Source organism: Pinus tabuliformis, chromosome 1_1 (genome assembly GCF_031772625.1).
Source record: "Pinus tabuliformis cultivar Carrire ecotype Pingquan chromosome 1_1, CPIR1, whole genome shotgun sequence".
Classification (NCBI taxonomy): domain Eukaryota; kingdom Viridiplantae; phylum Streptophyta; class Pinopsida; order Pinales; family Pinaceae; genus Pinus; species Pinus tabuliformis.
Window position 1 is genome coordinate 649,474,197 of NC_142297.1, and position 25,167 is coordinate 649,499,363.

Genomic DNA, 25,167 nt, shown 5'->3' on the forward strand with positions numbered 1-25,167 from the left:
TTTTATGTTCCATGTATGAATCTAACATCCAACTTATCATGGGGGTCGATGTGCATTTTTCTGGTCCTTTTTCATCTTTAGAGCTTGTTTTGTTTTGTTTGTTTACTTAAGTTATTGGTTTTCTTGTAATTTACTGATTTATATATATATGTGTATATTTTTTCAGGAAAATGGCATCAAGGAAGATTTATGTGAATCGTTTTGGACCAAATACTACTAAAACTAGAGGTGGACAATCAAAAGATATTTCTAAATGAACCAAACCTCAGTCAATAACTACAAATATATCAAGTCCGTCAAAGGATAAGAAGTCTATTTCTTATTGGAATAAATCACAAGAAGTGAAGCATACATAACATATATGGTTTGTGAAAAAAAGAGAAGGTGAAAAACATCTACAGATATATTTATATGTAGATATCCCTAATGAGAGTGGAAGTTATGAGGTGCTGAGAAAAATTCTAGACATGTGTTTGATACTGGATACTAAAGTTGTTTATGTACTTACAAAACCACCCAAGTCACATGAAAATATTAGATATCAGTTTGCATTGTCAATGTATGACACAAGAGATGAATCTACAAATATGTGTAAACAAATCATAAATGAGATTGCACAAGATATCATAAGTATTGTTATTTATATTTATATGTTTTGCATTATTGTACTATATCGTTATATCTTTTACAAAGTTTTTATTGACATATGATATTTTGTTTGAAATTTTTTTATTGAAAATATTTCAATTATGTTGGGAGGAATTTATTTTATAGAGCAATATATTATGAATGTTGTAAAAAGTTTCTACTTATGGTCAGAAAAAGATATGGAAAATAAGAAAAAAAAGGTGTTTCATGATGCCACAAAACTACATCCAAGGGATCAACAAAGAATGCCTATAGTGGATAAATCTAGCAAATCTAGAAATGTTTCTTTTGAAGAGGAGGAAGTTGAAATTGAAGCTGAAGAATATGTTTCCATTATTGAAGATGAGATTAGAACTGATGTTAGAAAGGAGAAGAGCCATAAAATAACAAAAGTAAAAATGCCCAAGAACGTATATTTTCTAGTTGATGATGAGGATGTTACTTGGCCTCATAGGGGATGATTCTCAGAATCATCCTTGATAGGCCATGGGGGTGATTCCAAGAATAAGCTGAGGGGGGCAACTATGAGAATCACCTATGGCAGGCATTCCTAGCCATGGGTCTGCCCATCCATAGGCACATTCTTATAGGCGGGCATTCTTAAACGTGGGCCTACCTGTCCTGGGAAAAACGTATCCCTAGCTTGCCTCGGGGTTGATGCATAGAATTGATCCCTCGTAGGCTAGGGGGTCGATTCTCAAAATCAACATCTTAGCATGTGAGGGGGCGGATTCCTAGAATCGCCCTTGTCACAAGCCACCTGACCGATTATGAGAATCGTCCCCCTCGCAAGCCAGGGGGCCAATTTTGCGAATCGGCACCCAGGTAGGCTAGGGGTACGTTTTTCGTTTTGTCTAGGGTGGGCAGGCCCATCATTGGGCGCGCCTGCCCATAGGCATATGCCTGTGGTCGGACAGACTTGGCCATTGGTGTGCCTCCTCGTGGCTATGCGCCTGCCTACCCTGGGCAAAACGCAAAATGACCCGCTAGCTTACCTTGGGGACATTTTCCCATAATCATTCCCAACAGGCCATGGGGGTGATTCTGGGAATTGCTCCCCTAACCAACTCTCAGAATATACCCCCTAACCTACTAGGGGGCTGATTCCTGGAATCGCACCAGGTAGGATAGGCGGCTAACTCTGAGAATCCCCCGAGAGCGATTTTTAGAATCACCCCCTTGGCTTGCCGGGGGTGGTTCTCAGAATCAGACTCCCTGCCTGCCAAGGAGACGATTCCTTGAATCACCCACAATAGGCCAAGGGGTGATTCTGGGAATCGCCCCCTTGGCATACCGAGGGCGATTTTGGGAATCGCCCCTCGTGGCCTGTGAGGGACGATTCTTGGAATCGATCCCATGCCAGGAGAGGGGGCCAATTTTGAGAATCGACCGATGGGGGCGATTTTAGGAATTGGCCCCCTCGTAAGCCAAGGGACTGATTGTGAGAATTTTCCTAGGGGGTGATTCCCAGAATTAGCCCATGGGGGCGATTCCCTGGCATGCCGGGGGCGATTTTGAGAATCAGCCTAGGGGGTTGATTATGAGATTCAGCATAGGGGGTGACTTTGAGAATCGCCCTTCGCAGGTAAGGGAGGTGATTCTGAATCGAACCCCTCGTAGGCCAGTGGATTGATTCTAAGAATCAACCCCCTGGTCAGTCGAGGGACGATTTTAGGAATCAACCCCTATGCAAGTGAGCAGGTCGTTTTGCATTTTACTCATAGCGAGAAAGCTCTCAGTCAGGCATGCTCGGCCAAACACCTGTGCTTATGGGAGAGCGCGTTCAGCTATGGGTGTGCATGCTTGCATCATGATGCCATGATGCACGCTGCCATGCTGCGAGCGGGTATGCCCACAAAATGGTGACATGCTACAGTCCACCATGCTTCAGGCGGGCATGCCCACCAAGGGGCATGCCTTCCCATAGGACTACAAGTGGGTGGGTGTTCCCACCCATGACACGACGGTGTGTAGCACTATGTCATACCATGGGTGGGCACCTCCATGGCTCGGCATGACTATGGGCATGCCTCCCTACGACACAACAACGTGAGTCACATTGCCATGACATGTGTGGGCAAGCCCCTAGTAGGGTGAGCCCGCCTACAGAAACTACACGTAGGTAGGCATGCGTGACTGTGAGCCTACCTGTCTAGGGCAAAACATGCTAGGGGGTGATTCTCAAAATAGACACCCTCGCTTGCCAAGAGGCTGATTCTGGGAATTGACTACCTTGCCTGCCAAGGGGGCGATTCCTAGAATTGAGCACTACAGGCTAGGAGGGAGATTCTGAGAATAACCCCCCTTGCCTACTAGGGGCGATTCTCAGACTGACCTCCTTGGGATGATTCCTAGAATCGCCCCCTTGGCTTGCCGGTGGTGTTTCTCAGAATCGGCCCCTTGGGCTGATTCCCATAATCAAATCCTTGGCCTTCTAGTGGGACGATTCCTAGAATTACCCCCAGCAGGTCGGGGGGCAATTCCCTAAATTGCCTCCCTAGCCTGCGGGGGGTGATTTTTGGAATTGCTTCCCTTGTGTGTTGGGGGCGATTATGGGAATCAACCCAGGGGGTGAATTCTTGGAATGGGCCCAGGGGGCGATTCTAGGAATCGACCCTGGGAGCGATTCAGGAATCGATTATGGGGGTGATTTTGGGAATTGGCCCTTGGGGAGATTCAAGAAATTATCCCTCGGGGTTGATTCTGGAAATTGGCCCTTGGGGACGATTCAGGAAATTGGCCCTGGGGTTGATTCTGGGAATCGACCCTATGGGGTGATTCTAGGAATCATCCCTAGGGGGCGATTGTGAGAATTGGTCCTCGATGGTGATTATGAGAATCGTCCCCTTAGCCTGCCAGGGGAGATTCTTGGAATCAACCCCCTAACCTACCAAGGGTGGATTCTAGGAGTTGGACCTCAAGTAGGCCACGGGGCCATTTTATGTTTTTTCTAGGGCGGGCAAGCCCATGACCAGGTGCGACACGACACTAAGGCACAACGAGCCCCTACTAGGGGACTTACGAAGTGATCGAGGATAAATGAAAAATATTTTTTTTTTGTAAGGAATGGATTTTTTTTGTTTCGTGTATGAATCTATCAACCAGCTTGTGATGGGGGTCGGTGTGCATATTTTTGGTATTTTTTGTTTTCGAATCGACCCACTAGGCCAAATCCTAGAATCGCCCTCGAAAGGCCATGGGGCTGAATCCCAGAATCACCCTTGGCAGGTCAGTGGGGCGGTTTGTAGAATTGCCCCTGCAGGCTAAGGGGCTGATTTTAGGAATCGGCCCAAGGGGCGACTTTGAGAATGACCCTTAGCAAGCCAGGGGGCAATTCCTAGAATTGCCCCTTGGTCTGTGGGGGGTGAATTTGGGAATCATCCTAGGGGGGAATTCTAAGAATCGCCCCCCTGACTTACCATGGGCGATTCTTTGAATCGCTCCTCTAGCCTACCCCGCTGCCAATTCTGGGAATGAGCCCTCGGGCAAGCCATGGGGCCATTTACATTTTTCCCAAGGTGTATAGGCCCAGGGCCAGACACGGCACAACACGATGGCACAACGACCCCCTAGTAGGGGGCCTACTAAAGGACTAGGTACAAATGAAAAAATAAATAATACTTTTCTTAGGAACAGATGTTTTTTTATGTTCCATGTATGAATCTAACATCCAACTTATCATGGGGGTCGATGTGCATTTTTCTGGTCCTTTTTCATCTTTAGAGCTTGTTTTGTTTTGTTTGTTTACTTAAGTTATTGGTTTTCTTGTAATTTACTGATTTATATATATATGTGTATATTTTTTCAGGAAAATGGCATCAAGGAAGATTTATGTTAATCGTTTTGGACCAAATACTACTAAAACTAGAGGTGGACAATCAAAAGATACTGCTAAATGAACCAAACCTCAGTCAATAACTACAAATATATCAAGTCCGTCAAAGGATAAGAAGTCTATTTCTTATTGGAATAAATCACAAGAAGTGAAGCATACATAACATATATGGTTTGTGAAAAACACAGAAGGTGAAAAACATCTACAGATATATTTATATGTAGATATCCCTAATGAGAGTGGAAGTTATGAGGTGCTGAGAAAAATTCTAGACATGTGTTTGATACTGGATACTAAAGTTGTTTATGTACTTACAAAACCACCCAAGTCACATGAAAATATTAGATATCAGTTTGCATTGTCAATGTATGACACAAGAGATGAATCTACAAATATGTGTAAACAAATCATAAATGAGATTGCACAAGATATCATAAGTATTGTTATTTATATTTATATGTTTTGCATTATTGTACTATATCGTTATATCTTTTACAAAGTTTTTATTGACATATGATATTTTGTTTGAAATTTTTTTATTGAAAATATTTCAATTATGTTGGGAGGAATTTATTTTATAGAGCAATATATTATGAATGTTGTAAAAAGCTTCTACTTATGGTCAGAAAAAGATATGGAAAATAAGAAAAAAAAGGTGTTTCATGATGCCACAAAACTACATCCAAGGGATCAACAAATAATGCCTATAGTGGATAAATCTAGCAAATCTAGAAATGTTTCTTTTGAAGAGGAGGAAGTTGAAATTGAAGCTGAAGAATATGTTTCCATTATTGAAGATGAGATTAGAACTCATGTTAGAAAGGAGAAGAGCCATAAAATAACAAAAGTAAAAATGCCCAAGAATGTATATTTTCTAGTTGATGATGAGGATGTTACTTATCTACAAAAAAAAGAGAAGGAAGAAAATAAAATTTGATAATTCTCAAAAAGTCAAGGCTAGCATTGAAGATCCTAGTGAAAATTCAAAAGAAAGCAGGGAATTCATTACACAAGGAGATGATTTAGAAGATGGCATTATTAAAACAAAAAATGTTATTCAACATAACTTGACAAAGACAAACTTAATTGAGGGTTGTCATACATTTCAACTTAATGTTAGATAAATCTATAAGCCAAGTGAAGGACAATTTAAATATCAAATTAGAAAGCCACACCACCTGCAAGTTCACAACTTGAAGACATTGATGATGTACAATCCATATGCTCATATGGTTGATTATGTGCTTCTTATTGATCATGTTTAATTTCCCAACAAAGAAGAATTTGATAAGTCAATATGTTTAGCCTAAAATTTAGGAAGGAATGTTGCATCCAAATAGGCTATCAAATTGAGGAAAAAATCAATTCAAAAGGCGACAAAGTAAATTATGATACATTTAAAGGCATTGATAACATTTTCTAGTTGGAATTTAGAACTGAAGAGATATGGGAATTTATTAATGATATTTTTAGCATGTGGGAGAACATTGGCATTAAAAAACAGAAGGTAAAAAGGTCTAAACCATTGATATGTAGCATGAGTAAATCAAGTCCTGAAATGAAACTGCTTCCAGAAGATATGACTATCACACCTTGGAGAGCATTGCAAGGAGTGAATGATGAAAAACTTTTCAAAACAATATTATCTCATGTGAAGTGAGGGGAATTATCATTACACGAAATGTGTGAGGAATTTCAAAAGTAAGTTTGTTTAATTATTTTTACTTATTTGTAGATTATAATTTTATTTTAAATATAACATATTGTTGTTGGTAGTATTTGTTATAGATATCATTAAATTAACTTTTTTTACTTTATCTATTCAGCCATAAGATTTACATGAAAATATAAGAACAAATGTTTAATTTTTGAATGAAGATAGTATGGATGATGTTGTACGTAACTACCTAGATTCAAGTTCTACATCAACACCAAAATACTTTTATCTTGCATTTAAAAAGGTATGTTTATTTATACATTCATTTTTATTCATCTATATACTATTGTTATTTTATAACTTATGCATATATTTGTTTTTTATTAAAGACAAAGAAGGATGCAAATGGAGCACAGATAGTTTCAAAATCTTTATTAAAAAAATTAAGATTGAAATATTGGGAAAACAGTGCCTTAGTAATGGTTAACCTGATCCAAATATTACTCATTTCTTTTGGAACAGGCTTGAAACTATCCAATATCAAATAATACAAGGTGATTATGAAGACATTGCTAAACTCATACCTAAAAGGGATTATTCCCTAGTTATTGTAGATATTCCCCATGGTTTCAGTATCCCAAACATTGACTATGATAGTGACCCTTAGTAAAGTGGTTGTGGGATTTGTAGAAATCACATCATCACCATTATGGAGATTTGTGACAATTCATTCAGACATAGAATTGACAAGCTTCAAGGGGAAAGAAAACTCAAGGATGCAGCTTACATTGTAAGACGTTGAAATTTCATGTTTGATTAATGTTAAAAAATTCATTTATGTACAAGTTAATTGAAATTTACTATTTCATGTTACAGGAAAAAGTCAAATCTTATTAACCATGAATATCAACCAATTATAAGTGTTTTTGAGTTCATCCATGTTGAATGTTGGACAAAAGATAATAGGTATAAGTCTATGCTTCTTAATTGGGTAGATGGAAAGAATCATTGCCAAGTACTGGATTATGATGTTGATGTAAAAAAACTAATATATGAAGATAAAGAATAAAAAGGAGAGATAGTTAACACTTATAAAAAACCACAGTCATTGATTAACTATTTTATAGACTTATGTTCAAATGGAGGAAATTGGGTTTTTGATTTATTCTAAGGCTCAGGTAAGTTTTATTATATAAAATTGAATTTCAATATCTTTTTTCTTAATTTATATGTGATTATACTAATTTACTTCATTATTTCTTTTGTGCTTGATAACTAAGTACAACACAAGCACGTTCCCTACAAAAGGGAAGAAATTGCATTGCCATTGAAAAAGACCGTGTACAGTGCAAATTTATTCATAAAAGAATTAATGCTCTTCAATTTATTCTAGATGTAATCCAAGAAATTAGGTTGAGGAAAGGGGATTTTAATGAATCACATGTGGCAAAAAAGGAAAAGGAACCTCAACCACCATTAGATGAAATTATTGGAAAGGCATACATTGGGAGATTCACAGACATCAAAGATTCATCAGAAGAGGAAAAGGAGGAAACTGAAGTAGAAAATATTGTGGAAAAAGGCAATGATAAAACTCTAGAAGATGAAGAGTTTGGATTATGTGATATTATTGATTAAATTTAAGTTATTCTTGGAAATCAAGCTCATTTTTTGTAACTATTAATTGGTTATACTTGTAATGCTTTGATGTTGACATTTTGTGAGAAGAATAAGTATTCAGTTAATGTTGTTATATGTTCAATACTTGTATTATGTGACTTTCAATTTAATTCTTATATGAATCATTATTTTTTGAAAAAACCTATGATTATTATTATTATTTGACATTAAATTCATTAAAAAACTATTATTTAACCATTTTTTGTTATATTTTCCCTATAAAAATTGTGATTTTGACATGTCATTTCTAGCAAAAGGTGATCAAAATGTGTAATTTTTTTGTTATATTTATGTGTAAGAATTTACAGGGTAAGTTCCTCAGACAGAACACCAAAAGACACCGCTCACAACCAGATCACAGATCAATACACTAGTATTTTTGACGTGGTTAAAACCCTCAAAGACGGAAACACTCCACGGTCTGAGCCAACGTGGCCACTTCAGGCAATTTATTAATAAAAGAATGAAAAATTTACATATGCTTGTCTCATGCATGGATTACCCTACAAATGACCCTCCATGCGCTTTAAATAGAAATCATGGACTAATCAGGTGTCAAGCCACGGATCAAGTGTAAGTAATACTGATGAGAGAATGAACCGTCGGATCACTACATATCGTGACCGTCGGATTGTAAGTTACAAAATGTACAACGGTAAAGAAAAACACTTTACCTAACTCTATACCTAACTCTATACTAGACCAAGTTGTACTTAACTATTTCCTATGTGTCGGAATATCCTAACATCCCCCCTTAAGAACAACTTGGGATAGGATTGAAGGATTTACAAATATGACACAATAGGAGAAGGAAGGAGGCACTAGAGCCTATCCCCCCTTAGTGACAACTTCCTGAACTCCAACCATAAATAGAAGTTTAGTGAACTTCTCCTCTGTGAGAGCCTTTGTGAAGATGTCTGCAACTTGATCATCTGTTGAACAATATTGCACTTCAAGAACATGGTCGTGAATGAGCTTTCTGATGAAGTGCATGTGCAGTTCAATGTGTTTGTTGTGCTGATGTTGGACTGGATCTTTGTATAGTTGAATGACACTTTGATTATCACACCAAAGTGTAGTCGGATGCTGCTGCTCAAAGCCAAACTCTGATAGGATCTGGCGAAGCCACAAGGCTTCCTTACTAGCTTCTACGGCACCACGATACTATGCTTTTGCTTACGAAAGAGAAATGGCACCCTGTTTCTTGCAAGCCCATGTAATAGGTCCTGAACCAAGAGTGAACACATAACCGACAGTAGACTTCTGATCATCAAGGTCACCAGCCCAATCAGAATCAGTGAAACCAACCAATAGAGGAGCTGCTTCGACACTGTAATGAATCCCAAACTGAACTGTACCTCGAACATAATGAAGTATTATTTTAGCTGCTTTCCAATGACTTTCACGTGGGTTTTGCATAAACCGAGCAACAAGGCCAACAACAAAGGAAAGGTCAGGATGAGTATGAGTTAGATACAAGAGTTTTCCTACAATTTAATGGTATAAGGTAGCATCAACTTCAGGAGAAGTACAAGTGACTGAAAGTTTGACTCCAGACTGAAAGGGAGAAGGGGCTGGCTTACAGTCTTCCGTGTGAAAATGACGTAGAATATCACAAGCATACTTGGACTGGGAAAGGGAAATACCCTCCTTGGATTGCAAGACTTGAAGACCAAGAAAATAATGTAAGTGTCCTAAGTTTGTCATTTCAAATTTCTTTTTAAGGCTGGACTTCACATGGTTTATAAGGTTGGGATCACTACCGGTAAGGATAATATCATCAACATAAAGAACAAGAATGATAAGAGACTTGCCCACTTTCTTGGTGTAGACAACATTGTCAGAATGACACCTAGAAAAGCCAAATTCTAAAAGAAAGCTATCCATTTTGGCATACCAATCTCGAGGAGCTTGCTTGAGACGATAAAGGGATTTCTTAAGCCGAAATACAAGGCTGGAGTCTATTTTTATGAAGCCAATGGGTTGTTCCATGTAGATTTCTTCATGCAAGTCCCCATGCAAGAAGGCAGATTTAACATCCATCTGATGGACTTCCCATCTGAACGAGGTAGCAAGGGAAAGAACAAGGCGGATAGAGTTCATTTTGGCAAAAGGGGAGAAGGTTTCAGTGTAGTCAATGCCTTCAACCTGTGAAAAACCTTTAGCAACAAGACGAGCTTTATGTTTATCAAATTTCCCATCTGGTCCATACTTGGTTCTGTAAACCCATTTGCATCTAACAAGTTTTCGTCCCTTTGGTAGAGGAACAAGATCCCATGTATCATTTGCCAATAATGAATGATATTCTTCATTCATAGCTACTTCCCAATCTGGATGGCCTGAAGCTTCTGCAAAGGTGTCAAGATCACAATTTACTGGAGCTTGAGCCAGTAAAGAAGAGGCTCTCTCAAACTGAGAACGTGTGCGTCGCTGATCCGTAGGATCACTGGAAAGATCACCTGCTGCATCTCGAGTAGCACGAACCCATTTTGGAAGCTGAGGAGCTGAAGGAGGATCCTGAGATGGTGGGGGAGGATTGTCATCCTCACTTTCATCATCTGAAGAAGAAATGTTTTCAAAAGTAGAAGAGATAGGGAGAGGTGGCACATCTGCCAAACTAGGCTCGCACGCCAATATATTTTCATCAAATTTTACATCTCTTTTAATGATAACGTTTTTGGACTTAAATGGAATAAGTCTATAGCCTTTGACATCTTCACAATATCCAACAAAAGTACATTTTTCACTCTTAGGTTCTAAAGCTTTATGCTTTTCATCTGGAATATGGGCCCACGCTTCACTTCCAAAAACACGAAAGTAACTAACATCTGGTTTGATTGAGCTCCATGCTTCTTCTAGAGTGATATTCTTTAAAGCCTTAGTAGGAGTGTGATTTATTATGTAATTTGCACAGTTAATTGCTTCTGCCCAAAAACTAAGACCAAGTCCTTTAGATTGTAGCATACAATTAGCCATTTCCTTTAAGGTGCGATTCTTCCTTTCAGCTACACCATTTTGTTGTGGAGTATATGGAACAATATGTTGCATTTGAATTACATTCTCAGTGCAAAAGTTGATGAATGTGTTTTTAACATATTCTCCGCCATTATCAGATCTTAGCTTAAGAATTTGATGTCCAGATTGTTTTTCAACAGAGGCTTTGAAGTCCAAAAATGTGTTAAATACTTCACTCTTGAGTTTTAAGAAGTATACCCAAGTGCGTCTGGAGAAATTATCAATGAAAGTTAAGAAATACTTGCAGCCAGAGAATGAAACAACAGAAAGTGGACCACATAAATCACTATGCACAAGCTATAAAGGGGCTAAGGCGTGCTAAGAGGCACGTTTTTCAAAACTGTCCCGATGATGTTTTCCGAGTACACATCCGGAACAAACACCATCTCTGCAAGATACCATAGGAAGACCTGTCACCATATTTTCTTTACATAGATGCTGAATGGAGCGATAGTTTAAGTGACCAAATCGCTCATGCCAAAGTTTGCTCACTTCATCCTTATGAGCAACAAATACTGAGGGAAGATTTGATGACCCAAAGTTGTGAAACTTATACAACCTTGTAGAATCATCAGCAATGCCAGTAGCTAAAATCTTCTTAGGATCTCTTAAGTCCTTGATTACAACATCATGAGGTGAAAATTCAACGATTTTACCTTCACCTGAATGAGTTATCTGATATACAGATAGAAGGTTGCAGGATAAGGTTGGAACACATAATACATCATTAAACTGACCATTGTCTAGATGAACAGTTCCAGTCCCTACAACACTAAGAGATCTATCATCACCAACATATATATTTTTGGTGTTACAATCATTTAAAAAAGAAAACATGGCTTTGTTTTTGGCCATGTGATAAGAACTACAGAATCAATGAGCCACTCATGAGAATGAGAAGAAGAAGATACATTAGATCTAGTTTTCATAGATATACATACATCAGTATGAATTAATTCAAGTATTTCCCTTTGCCTTTTTTCTTTATGTATGGGAAATTCCTCCCTATGTTGCTTGCCAATTACACATGCTTCACGTTCAACATGATCATTCTTCAAGTGAGGAAGACCTTCAACCATTATGTTCCTTTGAAGTAGCATTAAATCATTGTGATTTACGTGTTCATACCTTTGATGCCATAACTCTACTGTTGATATTGTTGTATATGCCAACATTGAATGACTTTTCCTGGTCACATCCAACTTATACAAGCCTCCAACTCTCGTACTTGTGGCAATAACCTTGTAGTGATCTTGAATGTCTTTCACTACACACTATGACTTAACAAATTCCACCTTCAAATCTTGGTCAACAGTAATAGAAGCAGAAATTAAACTCTTTTTTATACCAAGAACATACATCACATTATGGATCTCTCTTGTCCATTAGGCAAATTCACACCTATTACCCATAACCTTGAACTTTAAGTGATCTATTATCTCCTAGATAAACATATGTTCCATCAATGTTTTCATAATATTCATCAAACCACTCCTTATTACAAGACATATGGAGTGATGCACCAGAATCAATGAACCAATCATTCATATCATCATTTTCCACAGAGAATGCAACACCAGAAATAAACAATTGAAGGTTTTTAAATCCATCACTGAATGAGGTGTCTTTGTCCACAAAATTTCCATTATGCCTTCTGTTTCTTTGCATAGAATCATTATGTTTCCTTTTATAACAATCTTTAGAATGATGCTGGGGTTTGCCACAATAATAACAATCATCATTTCTCTTATCATTCATTGGAAACTTAGACCGTGTCATACCTTTCTGTTTTTCTTGAAACTTGCCTCCTTTGTTCCTGTCCCATGGCTTTCCTCTGTATGGATGTTTTCCCTTGGCTACCAACACCAAATTTGAGCTACTAGAGCTCAAGTTAAAGCTCTTCATCCTCTAGTCCTCTTGTAGAAAAATTCCTGTCAATTCATCAAATGTAGGGGGCTTCTATCTAGCTCAAAGACTTGAAACAAAAATTTGATAATCTTGCACTAAGCCATTTAATGTAATGGTGACTAAGTTAGTACTAGACACCTTTTCACCAATATATTCTAACTTATCACTTAAGTCTTTGACATGAGATATGAAATTTCTTATATTTTCATTTGCTTCCATTTTTAGGGATAAAAGCTTAGCCTTCAAAAACAAGATCCTGTTTGTATTTGTTGTTTCATACAAACCCTTCAACATATCCCATGTTTCCTTTGATATCTTGCAATCTATGATATGAGGGATAATGTTGTCCTTTAAGGACATAAGCAATAACATCTTTGCTTTCCTATCTCATTTTTCCCAATCTAGAATAGAAGTTACAATAGTGGGTTTTGGCCCATCTCCACTCACAATGGACCACAAATTATAACCTTCTAAAATAGTGAACAACTTGAATTTCTAATTAACATAATTTTCTCCATTAAGTTTGGTGGATTCATTCAAATAAGTATGAAACAAAAAATTTTGTATGATTGAAAAAAACTTTCCCAAATCAACAAAATGCCACAAAATCTAAATCCAAATGCACCCAAATTCACCACATGGAAAGTGATCTCAAAAAATCTTCATAAAATTTCATAAATTTTTCACATAAAAAAAATAAAATCTCCTTATATTAAACTTCACTTAAAAAAAACTCCTTTTTATTTTTAATAATCATTGTTGATATTATAATGAGCTATAAAGAATATGTGACTCTTAGCTATAAATAACATTTTTCAATATTAATGTCAAATAACTTAATTTCATGAACTTTATATTAAATAATTAAATGGAAAATGATTATTATTTTTTCATTTTTGAATGTATGGAATATGTAAAAAATAAATAAGCAAAGTTAGCTATAATAAAATATTTCAATGTTAAAAAAAAAAAGAATAATAGAAAGTAATAAAAAATGTGTGAGAGATTTTTTGGCGTAATCACATGATATTTCATCTAGCTGTAAGTCAATACAGTCGTTACCTTGTCTAGAATTTAGTGATTGGATGCTCTGCTCTGGCTATTTAACATGCATATCTAGATCTGATTCTTCAACTTGTCTTGATGATGAACCACATTACTTGGTTCGAAACACGTCGACAAATGAAATATCATGTGATTTAGGTCGAAAAATCTCTCATAAACTTGATATGGATCACAAAAGCCTCAATTCAACAAAAATATGTCTATTTTACTTAACTTTTAATATAAACTTAATATGTTTTATTTAAAATATATTAATAACAATAATAAAATTTTATGTACTTAATAAATAAAATATTTCAATAACAATTATATATTATTTAAATAAATAAATAAATAAATATATATATATATATATATATATATATCTATATATATATATATATATATATATATATATATATATATATATATATATATATATATAAAAGTAAGAGATATTTAAAATACTTTTACTATTTTACTATGTATGTAATAATATATATATATATATATATATCGAAAAATCTCTAGTAAACTTGATATGGATCACAAAAGCCTCAATTCAACCAAATTCAAGTCCGTTTCACATGAAATCCCAACTTTATTATGAAATTTATCATCAGTCGCCCTATTAGTTAGTGTGGCCTTCACTGAACACTAGTTTTGTGGTCCAACAATTTTGAGTGTTTCAGTAGTAGCAGATTTGTCTCCTTATTTGTTAGATTTATGTCTTTCGGATCTATGATTTTCCTTTGCCAAATTCACGTCTGTTTCACATGAAATCCCAACTTTAGTGTGTCAGACCTGATGAGTAACGAATTTTCCATCTCCTCTTTGCTTAACCTGTCACTTCGATGATCTGTCAATTTTCATCGTTCCTTGCCTTTGTAGGAATGTCTTCGTTGTGGTAACAATGAATCCATTTTTCGTTTGATGGGTAAATTCGTGCACATCGTTAACATTGCATGGTATTTCCTGTCTGCGAAGGTAAGGGTTATCTGTTTTTCGTTTGATGGGTAAACTAGTGCGCATCGTTATCATTGTGCATTAATTCTTGTCTGCCAAGGGAAGGGTTAACCCTAGGGGAGTTTTTCCATGTGTCTCTTATTTTGTGATCTTTCGTTCACTTTTGTTAGGCATTGCCAGTTTTCTCATGCATTCTCCGCTATTTTTTCAAAGAATCTTATGCAGTCTCACCCCCTTCTCTCGACTATTCTTAAGTGTCTTATGGAGACCCAAGTCTAATACCATGTTATCAATAGTTAAATAGATTACCAAGAAAACAATAATAATTAATGACTAAACTAGAACTCAAGTGTAACTCAATCCAACTAGTCTAAATTAGTCTAAATTCAAAAAAAATTGACTATAACACCTTGACACCTTGATTTACTTTTATGACCCATAGAAAGTGGTTGGAATTAATTTCTCCAACATACCATTCTTTACCTTGCCTGTAGTATTGATCTTTCTTTCCAACCCAAGGTAATTTTGTGAGGAATGACTCAATAAGATCTAATGTACTTAGCCTTTGGCTGAAAACCAATGCCCTATCATCTTGCTTAAAGTTTAGGGCCCAGAGATCTAGCAACAATACCATATTACCACTATAATCATTTTTTTCAAAAGATTTATCTCGAATAATGTTCTCCCATCACTTATGAGCTTGCAGGGGCACCTCTTCCAAATCATTATCTTTGTATTTTATTTTTCAATCCACTCTACCTTTCATCTTATCTCCATTAAAGAAGTCACGCTTAACAGAGAACATAGTTGAAACTCAAAACTTGTTCCTTTCATCACTAAACATTGTAATTTATAGACATATTTAGCTAGAGATGAGCAATAACTTCACCGAATGATATTTATTATCTACTGATTACACTAATTACTGAACAATGATCGGTGTCGTCTGAACAGTGAGCAGTGTCATTCGTGATTAATACCTGACACCTCCCCTTAATCAAGACCTACATGTTAACTTGTGTGTTGGTCTAAGTCTCAGCTAAGCTTACAACATAATTTGGATTTTCTACAATGCATAACTTACTTCTACACATTTCAAATTTAGCCTTTCCAAGAGGCTTGGTGAATATGTCAGCCACATTTTCATTTGTATTACAACATGATAAGTCAATTTCTTTTGATTGCACTTTTTCTCCTACAAAATGATGTTGTGTGTCAATGTGTTTTGTCCTTGCATGATATATAGGATTGTTTGCCAATTTGATAGTGCTTTGATTGTCACATACGATTACTGTAGGTGCTTGTTGTGTTTCTCCAACATCTTCAAGTATCCTTCTAAGCCATATTGCTTCATAGGTAGCATTGCATAATACTTTATACTCAGCTTCAGTGAATGACAAGCAAACAGTTGGATATTTCTTATTGCTCGATGATATTGGTCCTGAACTGATATTGAACAAGTATCGAGTAGTAGGATTCCTATCATCAAGATTTCTAGCCTAGTCAGAATCAGAATAACCTAACAACTCAACATCAAATTCATCAATATACATAATACCAAAATTAAGTGTTCCTTTTAGATATCGAAGGACTTTCTTTGCTGCTTTCTGGTGGCTTTCACAAGGCTTAGCCATGAACTGACTAAGTATGCTGACATAATATGATATATTTGGCCTAGTAGTGGTGAGATAGTTCAGACTTCCCACCAGTTGATGATACAAGGTTCCATTCACCTCTTTGGTTCCATCATTACTGCACAATTTGACATTCTATTCTAAAGGAGTAGATATTTCCTTACATTCAATCAAATTGAACCTTTCAAGGATTTCCCTTGTATATTTTCTTTGTGTGATTAATGTCTTACTAGATTCCCTCCAAACTTCAAGACCTAAACAATAATGCAATTGACCAAGATCATTCATCTCAAATACATGTGACAACTAAATTTTAATGTCTTCAATAAACTTGCATGCATTTCATGTTATGATAAGATCATCAACATATACAGATATTAAAGCAACATTCCTACCTTCATCTTCCTTGATGTACAAGTTAGGATCATTTTTGCTTCTCATAAAACCTTTCTTATAAAAGAAAGAATCAATTTTCACATACCAAGATCTTGGTGCTTGTTTCAAAACATATAAAGCTTTCTTTAACTTGCAAGCCAGATGCTCCTGCCCATGTTTTACAAACCCTTCAGGCTGAACCAAATAAACTTCTTCTTTTAACTCACCATTCAAAAATGCAGATTTGACATCTAAATAATGCATTTTCCAATTATATTTTGTCTCTAATGCAATCATGATTCTAATTGTGTTCAATTTAGCTGCAAGTGCAAAATTATCTTCATAATCAATTCCCTCCTTTTGTGAATATCCTTTTGCAACCAATCTAGCTTTATGTTTATCAATACTTCCATCAACATTAAACTTGGATTTATACAGCCATTTGCATCGTATGGGAGATTTGTTTTTACGAAATTATGTTAATTGCCATGTGTGATTCTTCATTATAGAGTCATATTCTTCATTCATTGCATCTCTCCATTCTTCATATTCTTTAGCTTCCTCATAGCTTGCAGGTTATACAAAATTCATAACAAGAGACATTAATGCATAATATTTATACCTTATAGGTACCCGACTTTGACATGATGACCTTCTTGGATTTTTACTTCTTTCATGCTTCTTTATACTTTGCGGAGTCTCCTCTCCTCTTCTTGGAGTGTCATGATTGCTTGATACACCTTTCTCTTGAACTTGTACCTATTCTTGTGCTTGTTCTTGTTCTTGTTCAACACTTGTAAGTTGTGTTGGATTTCTGCATGAGAAATTTGCCCAATCGTTACCTCTTCAATGGTCGTAGGAGGTTGAAGGATTTAGTCGATCAAATCGTGCCCAGTGTCCTAAACAGTTTCCATGCTGAGTATGTACTCAATAATTGGAATAGGATGGCGGGTGTCCATTCAAACCAATAAGATAAAGCGATTAGTTGACATATTTTAATATTTATTTTTATGTTTTAGGAAAATTACAGAAGCATTTCGGGATTATCATAGTTATGTGGGCTTAATCAGTCAAGGTATAAGTATTGCTATAAGTATTGTATTGCTGGATTCTCATATTTAGAAATTAGTACCATTACAAATATTTTCAAATTTATAATGATTAAAGTTAGCTATATTAAAATATTTCAATGTTAAAAAAAAAGAATAATAGAAAGTTAATAAAAATGTGTGAGAGATTTTTTGGCATAATCACATGATATTTCATTTAGCCATAAGTCAATATAGCTGTTACCTAGTCTAGAATTTAGTTGTTGGATGCTCTCCTCTGACTATTTAACATGCATAGCTAGATCTGTTTCTTCAACTTCTTTTGATGATGAACCACATTACTTGGTTGGAAACATGTCCACAAATGAAATATCATGTGATTTAGGTCGAAAAATCTCTCATAAAATTGATATGGATCACAAAAGCCTCAATTCAACAAAAACATGTCTATTTTACTTAACTTTTAATATAAACTTAATATGTTTTATTTAAAAGATATTAATAACAATAATAAAATTTTATGTACTTAATAAATAAAATATTTCAATATGAACACTATAATTCATAAATAAAATATTTCAATAACAATTATGTATTATTTAAATAAATTAATATATATATATATATATATATATATAAAAGAGATATTTAAAATATTGTAAATTATATATATATATTTGGAAAAATCTCTAGTAAATTTGATATGGATCACAAAAGCCTCAATTCAACCAAATTCAAGTCTGTTTCACATGAAATCCCAACTTTATTATGAAATTTATCCTCAGTCGCCCTATTGGTTAGTGTGGCCTTCACTGAACACTAGTTTTGTGGTCCAACAATTTTGGGTGTTTCAGTAGTAGCAGATTTGTCTCCTTATTTGTTAGATTTGTCTTACTAGTTTTATTGCATCGTTATCATTGTGCATTAGTTCTTGTCTGCCAAGGGAAGGGTTATCCCTGCGAGGAGATACTAAATCTGCCAAAGAAAATATATGCCAATGGTTGGGTTATGGGTACCCATATCTATTTGAAAATATGGTTATCACGACTTGCATATCCACTTAAAATCGCAATTGAATTTTGTGTAGAGTTCTGCACACTATATTGAATGCCTCTGCATTGGAGCCGTTGAATCTCTGCATGAAGTAAGAGCAGTTGAATACTGAAACAATGTGTTGAGTGAAGTGTAATTTCTACGTTGAACAATCTCCAGCATCATTATGTACATTGAGTATTTGAAGGCGGTGCAATTGAATGAATCCTTGAAGTCAAGTCCTGGTATGTGCGTTTAATAATCTCCTAGTTTGTGATCTTTATATGTTCGTTAATAGACAATGCAATTTTAATCAGTTTGGAGGAAGACATGAAATGCGTTGAAGAATAGAGTCTTCCATGGAGGTTGAGCATTCGTGTAGATAGAAGAAAGATTCCGTGAAGATTAGACATCATATAATTTTCCTCAATTAAAGCTGGTTGATTATCACCGTTCTGGTGTGATTGCAAGGAGGAAAGAGGTCGAATCCCCTCATTGCCAAGTCTGGGCTAGTGCTGGACATTTTTTTTTGGGCCGAGTTATAGTCAAGTTGGAATGAGTTTGATAATTTTCTGAAGGCTGTATATCACCATATAGAGGCTCGATTTTGGATCTTGTGCTAACTAAGTAGAGTTCTCGGCCAATACTGGTGAATTGGAAGGAGATACGAATCATTTATTGTGTTTATAATAGTTGATTGCATCCTTTGTTGACTGTTGGTTAGATGTACCATCACATCTGGAAGTCTAGTCTGAACTTTGGGCATAAGATTTGGTATTGGGCAGCTTATTACTCAAACTAATGCTGGGAAACCCGTTTCTTATGAGTGATTTAAGTATTGAGTCAAATATGAATTATGTAACCTCCACACCATGTCAGCATAGATGAAGATCAAGTCAGCCTAAGGACCTTATTTGAACCCACATGAAGCCTATAAAAGGAAGCCCATCTAATTCATTTGGAGCATCATTCTCTCACACAAGTTTGAAATCTCTTGTAGCTCGGAAAAAGTGTGAAGTTCCCTTGTAGCTGGGAAAGAGTGTGAAGTCTCTTGCAGGGAACCAAGTGAGTGCGAGTTAGGGGAAGTCTAAGGAGATACAAAAATTTGGGATTTTGGTGTCTCTTTCTCTTTCATGGTATGGATTGAGAGATCAAAATATCCTAAGGTTTAGTTGTTGAAGGTGCCTATTGTTGAAAGATGTTGCCTAGTCGAAGTTGCTGGAAGGAGGTTGATTGGTGTGGAGGGAAAGTATGGTCTTATTTTAGGGTAAATAGTCTCAAAGAACCATTGAAATGAAGAATTACCTTGACTCGGTTTTCCGTGAGGGGAGTTTTTCCATGTGTCTCTTATTTTGTGAACTTCATACACATTATATGGTAATTTCTTCATGAAAAATAATATAATAAAGAAGTAAAAGAAGTCAACACACTCGCAAGTAATTATCAAGAAAGAAAGATCAAACCCTAATATAATTTATTTGACTTTCCAACATGGTATCAAAGGTAAGGTCAAGAAGAGTCAAATATCACCTCGTTGGCATGGATTCTCCCTCTATGATGAACTACATAAGAATGGGTTTCAATACTGCTCGAAGTTGGATCAAGAAGGTCATCTACTACTTGTTCAAGATGGTCAAGACTCAAGGATTATTGGCTTCTCTTAAGAGGCATGGGATCAACATCATTGAAACTGGATAATGGATCAAAGTTGCATTCTATATGTTAGAGATTTAAAAAATAATTTGCTTTTTATTATTTAGAAGATAAAAGGGATATATATATATATATATTATGGAAAAGTATTGGTTTGGGAAAAATACTTTAGTTTAGATAATGCTAGGGTTATTGGAGTTCATGAAACTGGGTAAAGAGACATTAGACCTCATCCATTCTGATGTGTGTGGGCCTATGTCTAACAAATCACTTGGAGTTCATCTCTACTACATGACATTCAATGATGACCGTTCTAGTATGATATGGCTTTACCTCCTCAATACAAAAGATGAAGTATTTGATAAGTTCAAGGAGTTTAGGGTTGAACTCAAAACGAAAACTCTAGCAAAAAAACCCAAAAAAACATGAACAATCAACTCAAAAATGAAAAGTGTCGATGCTGGAATAACCCATTTTTTTCTAACGTAAATTTTCAACATGTTTTAAAAATAGCAATGAAAAGCAATTTTCTTTTGTGTAAAAAACACCATGAAAATGAAAAGTGTTGACGTTGAAAAAACATTTTTTGTTTTTGTTTTTGTTTTTTTTTTATTGGAGTATAAATTTCCAACATTTCGAAATAATGGCGTAAAACATTTTATCATGACTCCAAAAAACATTAAAATTTCAAAAGAATAATGAAAACATAAATTTAAAAATAAAAACAAAATGAAAAAGAACAAAAAAAAAATAAAAAACAAAACAATAAAAAGTAATAAAAATATATATTAGAAAAACATAAATTTAAAAAAATGACAAAAAGAAATCAAACATATTAAAAAGACAAAAAAACTAAATTAAAAAGAAAAATGTAATAAAACAAAAAAACAAATTAACGGAAAAAAGAAAAAAAAATCAATCATAAAAATGTTAAAAAGTAAAACAAAATCAACTTGTAAGTGATATTATATATATATATATATATATATATATATATATATATATATATATATATATATATATATATATATATATATAATGTTCATTTGGGGTAGCTCAAGTGGTGATGGTCATGGAATGAAGATTCACCGAACCAGAGATCTTAGGTTGGAAACTTGTGCTACCCTCCCCTATATATATATATATATATATATATATATATATATATAATGTCCGCTTAGGGTAGCTGGTGATGGCCGTGGAATGAAGTCTCACCAAACCGGAGATCTTGGATTCGAATCTTGTGTTACCCTCCCCCCGTAGTGAGGTGAACAATAGGCATGTAAAAACTCAAAAATCGGAGGGTCCTACCAAGCTTATAAGATATATATCTATATATATATATATATATATATATATATATATATATATATATATATATATATATATATATATATATATATAACAAAAACATATTTTTGAAAAACATGATGAAAGAAACAAAATAAAAAATACATCATTGGACAATTTTTTCCACTGGAAAAATCCGTAATATTTCATTAAATATGAAAGATTACATATGTAGATGTTGTTTAAGCATATGCCTTGATTCACTGTTTGCCTATACATTTTCAAAAATTTTGCTTATCTATGAACTGTTTGTTTTTCTGTTAACAGTTCTCTGTATGCTGTACAAAATTTGATGCTATATTTGCATCCTTCAGTCTATACAAAAATTTCACATAGTGTTCTTTTTGTTTCTAAAAACTGCTGTCAAAAACTGTGAGTATATTATGTCGCGTGTAGACCCGCTGTAGGATAAGTCGGGTCTATATATGGGCGGTGGTAAAATTTCCGCTCCTGCTATGCCAAAAACTCTGTGATTTCCCATACTCCATTCTTCATCAACGCGGCCTCCTTGGAAAGTTTATCAGCGTCCTGGTTATGTTCCCTGTAGATATGAGATACATGTATTTGGTTAAAAGCTTCCTTGAACTGAAACACTTCATCAAGTATGACATTTAGTGTGTGCGAGTGACATGTAGATGTTCTATTGATCCAATTTGTGACAATCTGAGAATCTCCAAAAATGTTAATGCTGGTGCAGTGATGACTTAAAGCAAAGTGTAGCAGATGACGAAGGGAAATGAGCTCAGCATAATTATTTGTTCCGGCACCCAGTCCTGCTTTGATGTGGTAGTAATTGTTTGCGGTTTTGTGAAGGATGATGCCCCCTCCGCAACTTTGTGCATTTGCTGCACCATCAAAGAATGCCCAAGGGGTATCTTGATCGATATTTGGAGGAGGGTTGAGACATTGCTGTTTTGGGGGTGGCGGCTCTGAAAGTTCATTGTATGCAGTGATAATGCCAGCTTCTATGAGAGGCCAATGTGGCTCTCGGTCTTCGAAGGTCAATTTATTCCTGGACCTCCAGATAGACCAGTTTACTATGATGGGCAAGTTCACAGCCTTCGTGGCCTTGTTTGCGCTACACCATTCTACCCAGGTGTTTATAAGATCTGTACCATTCCATTCCCCTGCGAAGTGTATGAATGGTTTAATGTTTTTCCACAGTTGCTGAACTGTTATGCAGCGCAAGAATAGGTGTTCTGTGGATTCGATGTCGGATTTGCAAAGCACACATCTCGAAGGCCCATATATAGCCCGGCGCATAAGGTTTTCTCCAGAGGGTATTCTATTCCATAGGACACACCAAGTAAATAGCTTTGATCTTGGTGACACGGCTAACTTCCAGATTTGATGCCACCATCGATCCAATACCTCCGGTTTCCTCTGTATGATGATTTGTTTGTAGCCCTCTTTTGGAGTATATATTCCGCTTTCTACTAGATGCCAGATGAGTTCATCTAGTCCCTCCACTATTCTGATATGAGATTCTTAGAGCGCAGCATAGTATTCTTGCTAGGTTATGTGCCATCTTGGCGGGAGGCCTAGCTGTGTGGCAGATTTCCATGACTGATGGAATAAATCGGATCCCTCTTGGTCTGCCACCTGTGCAATCATCCTTATGTTCTGAGCAGAGAGAAAATCTACCAAGTCTTGTGGGAGCCGATGTCTCCCCCCACAGCCGCTCCAGGGATCTATGCCTAAACGGGCACTCCTTCCATTCCTTATACGCCATACAATATTATTTCTGATGAGAGGAAGTGAGTGCAGGACGGCTTTCCAAATAGAGGAGATGCCAACTTTGTTCCAGCTGGGGAGCCTAGCCCAATTGATAGTGTTTAGGGGCCAGATGTATTTATGGTAAGTGATATCAGTCCATAGACTATGAGTAGTCAGCAGGGCCCAGCCCATCTTTGCTGCCAGTGCACTGGCAAAGGATGCAAGATCCTTCAACCCCCAACCGCCCCATTTTTTTGGCATAGCAATCTTGTTCCAGCCAATCCATACGAAAGTGTGTTTCTCTTCATTTCCCGCCCACAGATATCTGTTGCAGAGTCTCTGAATCTTTGCAAGGATATTCTGGGGGATCCAAGCGAGTGCCATCCAAAAGACCGGGGTTGCTTCTAAGACTGATTTGATCAGTGTTAGTCTACCAGCTCTAGAGAGATATCTGAAGCACCAGCATGATATTCTTTTCTCCACTTTGGATACCAACCAAACCCAATCAGCTATTTTTTGGTTAGTAGGTTTTAGCCAGTAGCCGAGATATTTAAGTCCCCGATCCAGGGGCTATGTGGAGTATGGAAATGCTTGTCTGGCTGAGAAGGATTCATTTACAGTGGTGCCCACCATTGTGATGGTAGATTTTTCCCAATTGACCTCCATCCCGGTGGCATGTGCGAACAATTTTAAGATCCTGTTGAAGGTAGATGTGTCCTGTACACTGCCATCGAGGAGAATAAGGACATCATCAACAAACAGTAGATGAGTGAGACAGCAATCCTCTGTGATTTTGAGTCCTCTGATGGTTCCTTCCCTTTTTGCAGAGATGATGAGACGACTGAGGGCTTCCATAACCAGAAGGAAAAGCAGGGGGGATAGAGGACAACCCTATCGGAGTCCTCTCTCTGGGTGGAAGAAGTGTGATGCAGCACTGTTAATCAGAATACTGTAGGTGGGGGAGGTGATGCAGGCCATAATCCATGTAATGAACTGATGTGGGAACCCCAGATGGATAAGAATCATTTTGATGTAGAGCCAGCTGACTCGATCAAAAGATACATCATTGGACAATTAGAGAAAAAAATAAACTTAATAAAAAAATTAAAATAAAAATTCAAAAAACAAATAAACAACTTAAAAAAAAAATCATTAAAAGAAAATATGAAAAAACATTACAAAAATAAAATAAAATTTTAATATACAAACAAAATTAAAATAACAAAAAACTCAATTAAAATTTTAAATAAAACCAATAAAACAAAAAAAATGATAACTATTATAGAAACAAATTAAAAAAATAAATAAAAGAAATTGTGCTCTCCGAGGCCTTTAGCGGGCTCAATTTGAATCTTGGAATCAGATTGATCCCGCCGAGGGGGCGTGACCCTAGGTGGGAGGAGCTATGTGAAGCTCCACCGATCTAGGTTCACGCAGCGCTGCCCACCTAGGGCCACGACCCCTTGGGCCCTTGGTCCTAGGCGGGTAATGCTACACGTAACTCCACCAACCTATAGCTGAGGGCCCTCGGGCCCCTAGGCAGGCTCATCGATTGCGTGTCTGCCCATAGGAACTACCTATGGGCGAGTGCTCCCAACTGTGGGC